The sequence below is a fragment of the Sinocyclocheilus anshuiensis genome, unplaced genomic scaffold (genome assembly GCF_001515605.1).
Source record: "Sinocyclocheilus anshuiensis isolate Anshui unplaced genomic scaffold, SAMN03320099.WGS_v1.1 scaffold207, whole genome shotgun sequence".
Taxonomy (NCBI): domain Eukaryota; kingdom Metazoa; phylum Chordata; class Actinopteri; order Cypriniformes; family Cyprinidae; genus Sinocyclocheilus; species Sinocyclocheilus anshuiensis.
The window spans coordinates 150966-161529 of record NW_015551045.1 but is presented as its reverse complement, the minus strand read 5'-3'; the positions used below and the strand labels follow the sequence as shown (position 1 = coordinate 161529).

The window sequence follows — 10564 nt, the reverse complement described above, 5'->3', positions numbered from 1 at the left end:
TATAGACAGACAGACAGACAGACAGATAGATAGATAGATAGATAGATAGATAGAAAGACAGACAGAAATATAGATAGACAGACAGACAGACAGATAGATAGACAGACAGACAATAGACAGACAGAAATATAGGTAGATAGATAGATAGATAGATAGATAGACAGACAGACAGAAATATAGACAGACAGACAGACAGACAGACAGACAGACAGACAGACAGACAGACAGACAGACAGACAGACAGACAGACAGATAGATAGATAGACGTGTGTCTGCGCATAAATAATATGTAGTACATTTTGAAAGCTTTTAAATAATGTGGTATATTTTTAATACACTAAACACTAGCGATGTAAATGAAGTGCATGCAAAAGCACAAATGTCAGCGCGCGTGTCAGCGCATACCGGTCCGGCGAGTTGAAATGCAAAAAAACGCCGGGAGCGTGTCCAAAAGCGTCGCCTCATTTGATGCGCTCGTGCTCTCCAGTGAGCAGACTGTAGACACGCGCTCTCGCCGCTCCTCCCAGACCGAAGTTAAAGCTCGACGCGAGCACAGCTCTCCGGAGTTTCACCGCGGTCAGTGCCGTGCGACAGACTTTCCAAACGGACTCTATCAAAACCATTACATATCAACTGCACTCGAGTACACATGAGACATATTTCATATCGCTCGGAAAGAAACGCGAGTTGCTGGATAAATAAACGCGCTCAGTGCGTTTTCCTCCAACGCGCCGCTGATGCGCTCGAGCTGGTGAGTGAAACTCAAAGTTTAATGAATGGAGAATCCAAATGTGTGATGTTGATTTCACAGTGTTAGTGTGTATTCGTGTGAAAATCCCCACTTTACGGATCTCAAATTCATATGTAGACAAACTACCCATACGTATTATACCTCTTCTTTACATTATGCATGCATTCATTTAGCAGGCAAATGAGCAATATTGTTTTTATACACAAGAAATGCTCTCTAAGAGTTATCCTAGATGCGCAGCAATCAAGTTTCAACGTTAGACTGAAACCTTGATGGTCAGTTCACGGTTTTACAAACATTGCATTGGTTCACAGCGGTTCAAAAGGTTTGATGCTGGAGCACCAGTGCACTTGAGTGTAAAGTGTGCATGCTTGTGCGTGTGTAACGTAATGTTGCATATTACCAGCATCATGCACAAGCATGAAAACAGCTATTCAGATAAAAACGGCAAAAGTCTGTATTTAAACACTTTAAAATAGGGTTCTTAAGTTGCTCTATGGAGACTAAACGTTTTCCTCCAACGCGCCGCTGATGCGCTCGAGCTGGTGAGTGAAACTCAAAGTTTAATGAATGGAGAATCCAAATGTGTGATGTTGATTTCACAGTGTTAGTGTGTATTCGTGTGAAAATCCCCACTTTACGGATCTCAAATTCATATGTAGACAAACTACCCATACGTATTATAGCTCTTCTTTACATTATGCATGCATTCATTTAGCAGGCAAATGAGCAATATTGTTTTTATACACAATAAATGCTCTCTAAGAGTTATCCTAGATGCGCAGCAATCAAGTTTCAACGTTAGACTGAAACCTTGATCGTCAGTTCACGGTTTTACAAACATTGCATTGGTTCACAGCGGTTCAAAAGGTTTGATGCTGGAGCACCAGTGCACTTGAGTGTAAAGTGTGCATGCTTGTGCGTGTGTAACGTAATGTTGCATATTACCAGCATCATGCACAAGCATGAAAACAGCTATTCAGATAAAAACGGCAAAAGTCTGTATTTAAACACTTTAAAATAGGGTTCTTAAGTTGCTCTATGGAGACTAAAACAAGTTCATAATGCTTCATTATAGGTTTTTAAAGTCAGTACTTTGATTTCTGGGTTACTTAATGCACCAAATCATAGACAGTTTTCTAAAGAACTAAAGAAAAGTTCTTTGTAGAACCTAAAACAGTCCTTCTACAGAATCAGGTTACAAAACCCTGTTTAGTTCAAATTAGAATCTTTATTTTTTTAAGACTGTATGTGACTTTATACACATACACACACTCCCAAATGCTATATAATCATTGTGGAATGAATGAAAAGCTCTGAACAACCAATGCAAATGCTGGTGACTTCAAGTGTTTGACCGCAGCAGGACAAAAGGACTGCGTCTGGACCGCGCCAGCTTCTATTTCTCTCAGAGAAAGCATATTTTGGTGCTGTTTGCCTTTATTTTAGGAGCTCGCTCCACATCAAACTCTGGCAGTCGAAAAGTTCTGCAAACAAATGGCCACAAACAGTTTTAATTTTGTACGCTCAACAGGAGTTCAAAGGTAGTGCTGCTGCTCAAACACAAATCTGTTTAGTCACACGGGAGATTAACTGTTATTATTTCTGGTTTTATTGACTTTATTTCATGTTTCTAATTCTTACTCAGTGCCGTGTCGGTGATTAGTCCAAGAGAGGGAGGAAGCGATCAACTATCTTGTCTGGGTCATAAAACTGTCATATAATAAATTAAGTGATAAAAATGAATATCGTACAGAACTGAAGGCAGAAACAAGGACAGATGCTCTTCTAAGAGCAAGCCACAGATAATACATTGAGATTATAAATAAAAAGAAAGACAATATACTCATAAATCTTACAATTATGTTAAATATATTCAAATGTTAATAAGTTTCTTCTTCATAAATCTCTTTATTCCGGAAGAATAAGATTGCACAGACCTTTAAACACTTTTTCGGACCAAATCTTGACATATTACCATCACAAAAATGTTTGTCAGAGATCTTTCCATTAAGAGCCTTAAGGAAATGTAAAACACATGTCTGTTACTATTCTGTATATTTATCTCTGCCTGTGCAATTGCAGATTCCAGCGCTAGTTTACGATAGCAAGCTGATATGGCAAGCAGGCGCCTCGTGAGCAGTGTCATTCAAACATGTGATAATCATCTTTGCGTGGCACAGAACGTCGTTTAGTGTTTAATTGCATTTAATTAAGTTCAGCGGAAAGCCCAACACTATACTCAGAAGCAATAAAATCCTTCGAAAACACATCTGAAAGCCCCATTCAATGAAGTTTTTTTTTTTGTCACAGAGGAAGCGTTTGTTTGAGCACCAGGCTGGACTCTGCACTTTGCTTTGCTTTTCTTGCACAAAATGAGAAGTTTTGTTTTGATTGCATCCTCTTTCCTAGCTGAAGGCTTTACGGACATCCAATACTTAATATATCTTAATGCATTTGTGAAACCGTGTAACCTAATAAGAATCAGACTCCAGTGGATGGTGACCAGAGTACCTTCCTGTGAGCGTGCAGTTCAGGGTTTCATACTTTCTAGTGGCTTCCTAAATTCCTTGGCACTTGCAAATGTCAAAGAGAGAAGCCCAGAAGAGAGGAGATTATGTAGACGTTGATTAGTCAAAATGGAAGGTGAGAGGATATGAGAAAGGATGAAACTAGAGGGAAAAGTAAATATTCCTGTCTGTGAGACTTCATTAAAGGAATAGTTCACCCAAAAATGAAAATTTGCTGAAACTGTGCTCACCCTCAGGCCATCCTGTAATCTGAATTGTATTGTATAGGATATAATAACCAATAATGCAGCAGCTTCCTAGTGTTTGTTCAGCTCTGGCCCAGTCAAACTCATAACCATATGAATATGTGATTTGACACAGTTAATCAGCATCTCTTTCAGAAAAATTATTGCTTTTGTCTGCTGTGCGTGCTGAGATTAGATTTACATTAAGACGTATTTCACATTGCATACTTTAACTCAGGCCCTAAAATCCTTTGAGATGTGTTACATTAACGCATTTAGAGAAATGTAGTATTGTATCACTTGTTCACTGCAAGTGCATGGGTGCCGTCAGAATGAGTGTCCAAACAGCTGATAAAAACATCACAATAATCCACACCACTCCAGTCCATCGGTTAAGTGAAGTGGAGTGAAAAGCTGCGTTTGTAAGAAACAAATCCATCAAGAAATTTTTAACTTCAAACCATTGCTTCCAACTAAAATACGAGTCTCTATCCATAATATTGCTTTCGCCAGTGAAAAAGTTAGTCTGAATCAGGAGAGAAATATGCACAGATCAAGCACCATTTACAAGCAAAAACAGCTCTAAACAAATATGCGGCTGGAATTGTTATGGGTTATTTTGGCCAGAAGCAATGGTTTAAAGTTAAAATGCCTTAACGGAGTGGTGTGGATTATTGTGATGTTTTTATCAGCTGTTTGGACTCTCATTCTGACGGCACCCATTCACTGCAGAGGATCCATCGGTGAGCAAGTGATGAAATGCTACATTTCTCCAAATCTGTGCCAATAAAAAAAAAACTCATCTAAATCTTGAATGGCCTGAATGGGTGAGTAAGTTTTCAGCAAAATTGAATTTTTGGGTGAACTATTCCTTTAAATTAACCTTCCATGAAGCAATAATGTAAAACAATAAGCTCCTGTTTTGGTATCATCTGATACGCCGCTAGAATACGTGTCTGACAGCAGACAAGGCTGCATATGTGGCAAATCAAGCTCCGCGTGCCAGCTTTCCTCACAGTGTCAAAATAACATCCCTATGGTATTTCCCTACCATTCTGTCCAAACATCATCACTCACAGCTCCACAGGCTTTTGTGCTAAACACACACACACACACGACTAAAAGTTATCTTGAAGACCACCTCCTTGTGTCTGTGCTGCAGTTTTTCTTAATCGTGCCATGAATGCAGGACATGTGCTTATTCCGTCTCTCCTTATAAGGCTCCTCATAGTCACTATTACTGTTGCGTTCATTGCCAAGTACTAAATGTCAGTATGTAACTCGTCCTACAAAGTTTGTGGTACTGACATGAATGATTCCTCATCATGCAGCTAGTTGAGGAGAAGTGTGCTGCTTACTAAGTAATCAGGTTTACTAGGGGCCATATCTAGGGATATCAGAATATAATAGACACTAACAAGCTAGACTTGTAGTACTTAGACTTAAATACTTGAAATATGACACAGTGTCATATTCATAAATATTCTAAAGGTTCTAAAAGATACTTAAATAAAAGATCGTAAAAAAAAAAAAGATTATTGAATAAAAGATTCTAAAACATTCTACATTAAAAGATTCTAAGAGATGAATAAAAAGGTTCCAAAATTTAAAAGATTCTAAAAGATACTTCAATAAAAATTTTCTGAAAGGTTCTACTTTAAACGATTCTAAATTACAGTATTCTGCAAAAGATTTTAAAACATTCTAAAGTAAAAGAATCATAAACATTCTACAATAAAATATTTAAAAACATTCTAAAATGTTCTACAATTAACTATTATAAAATAACTATTAAAATATTATAAAACATTCTGCATTAAAAAAAATCCTAAAAGATTCAAAAAGAAAAGATTCTAAAAGTGTCTACATTAAAATATTATAAAAGATTCTACATTAAAAGATAAAAAAAAATCTAAAATAAAATAATCAAAACGTTCTACAATAAAAGGTTCTAAAATATTCTACAATAAACTATTCTTAAAAAAATCTATTAAAATATTCCCAAAAATTCTACATTCAAATTCAAAATGAAAAGATTCTACAGTAAAAGATTTTAAACATTGTAAAATAAAAGATTTTAAAACGTTCTACAACAAAATGTTTTAAATGATTCTAAATTAAACTACTGTAAAAGATTCTACATTAAAATATTATAAAATCTAAGTTTCTAAAAGATTGTACATTAAAACATTATACACTATTCTACAGTAAAAGATTCTAAAATAAAATAAAATACCCATTATATGACAAGGCTTTATTAGTAGGGCTGGAATGGCACTGGGCAGAATCTGAAGGGTGTTTCCGTGCTATTGTTCCCACATGATCGGATTTGTGGCGTCCTGCTGATTTTGGTTCCCTTTTACACCAGTTAACAGGCCGTTCTCTGCTGGCCCGTCCTTCACAATGCTGGATTAAGAGGTTAAAAGTCAGGCAGGAGGTGAAGGCAGTGGAGGGGGTGAAGGGCCATAAAGAGGGTGGAGAGACGAGGTTAGTCAGACAGCGGGCAGCTCGACGGAGTCGACAGGGCAGAAAAAGCAACATTTGTGAAAGAATCCAAAGGGAAAGCAGCATAAGTGCAAACCTCATCTCTAATTGCATGCATGCAACATGGCATGTCTGATAGGAGCTTTTAAACAGGAGCTTTCAGGATCTTTTAGGTGGCTTTAGCGCTCTTAAATCAATCCTCAGGCTTCAAAGAACCGCAGAGCAGTGCTGACCAAGCAGCCCGACTCACTCGTCATCACTGCCAAACCAAACCCAAGACCTTGATGGATGCAGCCAAATGATGAGTTCTGAAGAGCCACATCAAGCCTCACTATAAGTGCACACACATGCAATGGTTTCAGGCCTCTCAGCTGTAGCTCAAACCCCAAAAAACTCAAAAATACCGGCATTTCTCAAACACTCCCGGAGCTGATTCGGTCCGCAACGAATATGGCAAAAATCAGAAAAATGCCAGTTTTGTCCACCAAACTATTTCCCTTCAGAAAGCCCATGCACATCCGCGCGAGCCGCCGCCGCAAATTGCTGCATTTTCGCCAGGCAGTAAAAAAAGAAAATGACTTTAATCTAAGGCTGTAATTACCTCCTGACTGAACTGTAATTAGGAAATGAGCCTTGAACCGAAGACGCAGAGCAGCAGCAGCTCCAGCGACCGCGGCCCTGAACTCTACGCCAGGTCAAAGACGTTATTAATGGCTAAAGCAAATTCAAACAAAGCGCCCGATGAACATTAACTTGCTTCACCTAGAAACCGACAAGTGCAGAATAAGTGTTAGTTTAAGATGTTCTGTTCTTGTTTAAATGTTTAGACTCGGGCCGTCTGCTGCAGAAGATGTGTGTGCGTCGCTGTTTGTTTGAGCCGGAGGGTCAGTGGCCGCTGTCAAGATGTGGAATGTGTCAATGAACTGTGCACAGACACACATCCAGCTAGTTTATCCAGCCAGTCCACCAACAGCACCCGTTCCTCTGCAGCTATTTCAGTAGAGGTTAACGGCACTCGTATCTGCTTTCCGCTGGCACAGGTGACACGGCTGCTCTGGATCTGCGTGTGTTAGCTAAATAGTTTGCATTACCAGCACTGAAGGAGCTTCATTCATGTTAAACTATTAAAATAACAAAAAAAATCTATTGTGCAGCTACAATACTTGCAATAAAGTACCACTGTATTAGCAAGGTTTTTTTTGGTACCATGCTAAGATATGCAGATATATGAATATGGCAATTATTCAAAGTATCATCCCAGATAAAAATGTAATTGGTCAAAGATCATAGGCATAAATTTTATAGGCAAAATTGGCTCCCAAAAAGATTTTATATGTATTATATAATAAGTTTGTATCTCCAAATAATGAATAATTATTTATATATTATCTCTATATATTTATCTCTCTGTCTATATATAGCTAGACATTTTTAGACACATAATTAAATACTTTACGTATTTTATGCATTATATTACATGACATTATTATATTATATTATATTCACAGTTTGAATTCTTTAAATAAATAGATAATATTAAATAAATTAAAGTTTATATTATATCAGACTATATTTACATTTAAATAACATTTAAATTTTTTATGTATTTTTATACTTTTTTGTATTATATTATATTACATGACATACATTATTATATTATATTATATTAAAAGTTAATTTATTTAAGATATAGTTTTAAATCGTTTGGTCTTGATATAATTTAATGAAAAATGCTTGTTTGTATTGAGATCTCTGACTTCTAATTGCAGACTCCAGGATCTAGGCAAAATTGAGTGCAATTTGAAGTAAAATTGTTGAGATCTTGTCTCAGACTCACACAATATGAGGGTCTTTACCTCAGGAGAAACATCTGAGGAGCAGGAGACATAAATACAGCGGAAGTCTCTATTTACTCTCATTGCTGCCTAGGAGAAAAAAAAAACTGAGATATTAAACAGACTCCAGCATCTGTAAACATCAGTTAACTTAAGTTGTTTACGTCTGTAATTTGGCCATCTTGTCTGCAAATCACTACAGAACCGTCTAAAACTCAAAACGGCTGCTTCTCAGTACAAACTCCTGCGAGTCTCTGATAGATACGGCGAATCATATAGTGGGAGACATGAATATCTAATGCAGTGGCAGCACATGACCTAGTTAAAGCGACAAAGAGCGAGTGTGTCTGATGCGTGGAGTGTAGTTTGGTGTCGAGTCAGACACACTTTGTGCAAATATCCAGTTTCAGGTGTTGCAGAAGTGCAAAGGCACGTCAACGACTCATATTTAATACTCGAGGCGCTGAATCACTCTGACACGCTTTACTAAGAAAATGTGTTTGTGCATTAATAATCATCAAATAACAATCCTCCTTAAAATACCTCAGTGAATCACTGCTCTTAAATAGCATCTGTTGAGCTGTAACACTCATAAGACTTCAGACTCAAATTTCACAATCATGTTTCAAAAATCATAAAGTGGTGTTAAAAATGAAATCATATTTCAGTCCATATTTCAGCTCAAAATAATTTTTTGCATTATTTTACATTATTTTTATGACGATTCAGCATCTTTCTCCATTTGTACAATGCATGAATTCTTTACAATAATACAATTTTTATAGCACGGTAGCCAGAATTTATTTTCCATTTTATTTCGAGATGAAATATGACCCAGACTTGTTTTGTGAGGTTCATTCTTTCATGCTGTTCCCAGTTAGTTACTTCAAAGAATACCATGCAAGTGTAGCGATTACTCAGAAGCTGATAACAGTTCTCTAATTGACACGTAGAGGGAAAAGTAGTGATTTTCGGATGCTGTGTCGAGAACAGGTGGTGATATCTGATCAAACTGCATCCAAAACATGTTGAGCGCCGCACTTTTCCTCAGGGCTGCTTCATCTGCTTCAGGGCTCATCATGTGTGACATTTTCCTTTCAACACATCTGTGATGACCAGGCTGTGTGTTTATTTCACTTGCATACTTCATGGTGTTTACACACAAACTAATCAGATGTAAATATCTTCCTGATAAGGAATTCATCATGGGCCTCATTGATGAAAGTCATACATTTCCCCGACGTTAAGTATCATATTTCCATAAGATGCAGGTCAGATAGTAAAGTCCTCGACCATAGTAAAGGGAGAATGTTAAAGGCGGGCGTACACGGTGCGATTTTTGCTGTCGTACGAGCTCGCAGGTGATTTTTTTTATCTCGGGAGAAAATCGCAGATGCTCGCATGGTCGCAGCTCGTACCGTGTAAGAAGAATTACGGGCCGATCCGAGAACGTTACGAGCCCCTCTCGTCTTCCCGATCATTTTCAAACATGTAAAAAAAAATCGGACGCTGTCGGTTTAAGTGTCGTACAGCCCGCAGGTGAATTTTTTTATCTCGGGAGAAAATCGCAGATGCTCGCATGGTCGCAGCTCGTACCGTGTAAGAAGAATTACGGGCCGATCCGAGAACGTTACGAGCACCTCTCGTCTTCCCGATCATTTTCAAACATGTAAAAAAAAATCGGACGCTGTCGGTTTAAATTCGTGGCATATGTGCGGTTGAACGAGACGATTTGGCGATCCATCTGAAGTTGACCAATCAGAAGATGACAAAAACCACATATTATGTATATAAATAGTCTATATAGTAATTTTTGTTTAATTATACAGCTCTATTTTTATGTTATTCCGAATTGTGCCAAATTTGCCCGTCCAGCTTTATGAATGAATATGCCTGTTGTATTTCCGGCAAAACGAGCAGAAATTCAGAAATAGCTTACTCGCCTCGAGTTGTTTATGAAGAACAGAAAGTCTGCATTTCAGCCATTCTCTTTGCCATGTCCTTCGTCTTCGTTTCTTTCTTTTCTTTTTTGGACGTCACAAGCCATAGCTGCCTGCCACAAAGAAAACTATTTCGTACTCAGAATCCATATTTTTATGAATGGCGCGAAACGTAATGCTTACGTCAGAGTTTGTAAAATCGTAGTAAATTCGTGTCGTGTGTGACTGCCTCCGTACGATTTTCGGATAAACTTAATCGTGACATGTGCGAGGGTTCACGACGTTCCGACCTTCAGAATCGCACCGTGTACGCCCGCCGTAATACTTAGGGCCAGTAAGATTTCTTTTTAGGAAATTAATATTTTTATTAAGCAAGAATACAATATTACAATTGTTATGGTATTTTGGCCTTGGCGAGCATTAGAGACTTCTTTCAAAACCATTATAAAAAATCATACGGGCCCCAAACTTTTGAACGGTAGTACAAAAAATGTTAAATCATTTTCTACATAAAACCAGGTAAAAATTATTCATAAAGTAATGATATTTGTATTTATTTTTAAATAATATTTTTAATTTTTACATTTATGACTGGATGTCTTTGTTAGATTTAGCTCACATCTGGGGACAATTCTGTAACCAAAGTGAATCTAAACATGCAGAATTATAATAAAACTGAAGCTGCTGAACATGAAGACAGAAACAGCACATGAAGTGACAGAAACAAAATGAATACACATACTTTAACACGACTGAATCGATACTGCAAGACATGGACTGCGAGTGAAGCCGTCAGCCT

General features: G+C 37.5%; 2 protein-coding genes across 3 annotated transcripts in view; one reads left to right on the top strand and one right to left on the bottom strand.

The window, feature by feature from the left end:
- LOC107661755 (coronin-7-like) overlaps nucleotides 1-10564 on the bottom strand; it is a 185599-nt gene that overhangs the window by 52804 nt on the left and 122231 nt on the right. The window lies entirely within an intron of this gene.
- LOC107661641 (vasorin-like) overlaps nucleotides 742-10564 on the top strand; it is a 38466-nt gene continuing 28643 nt past the window's right edge. Inside the window, exon 1 of one of the 2 annotated variants that reach the window (XM_016451307.1) lies at nucleotides 742-751. The gene's annotated coding sequence lies outside the window, so the exon portion shown is untranslated. Of the gene's footprint in view, nucleotides 752-1261; nucleotides 1297-10564 lie in introns of those variants that run through there. The other variant, XM_016451308.1, reaches the window with a different exon arrangement.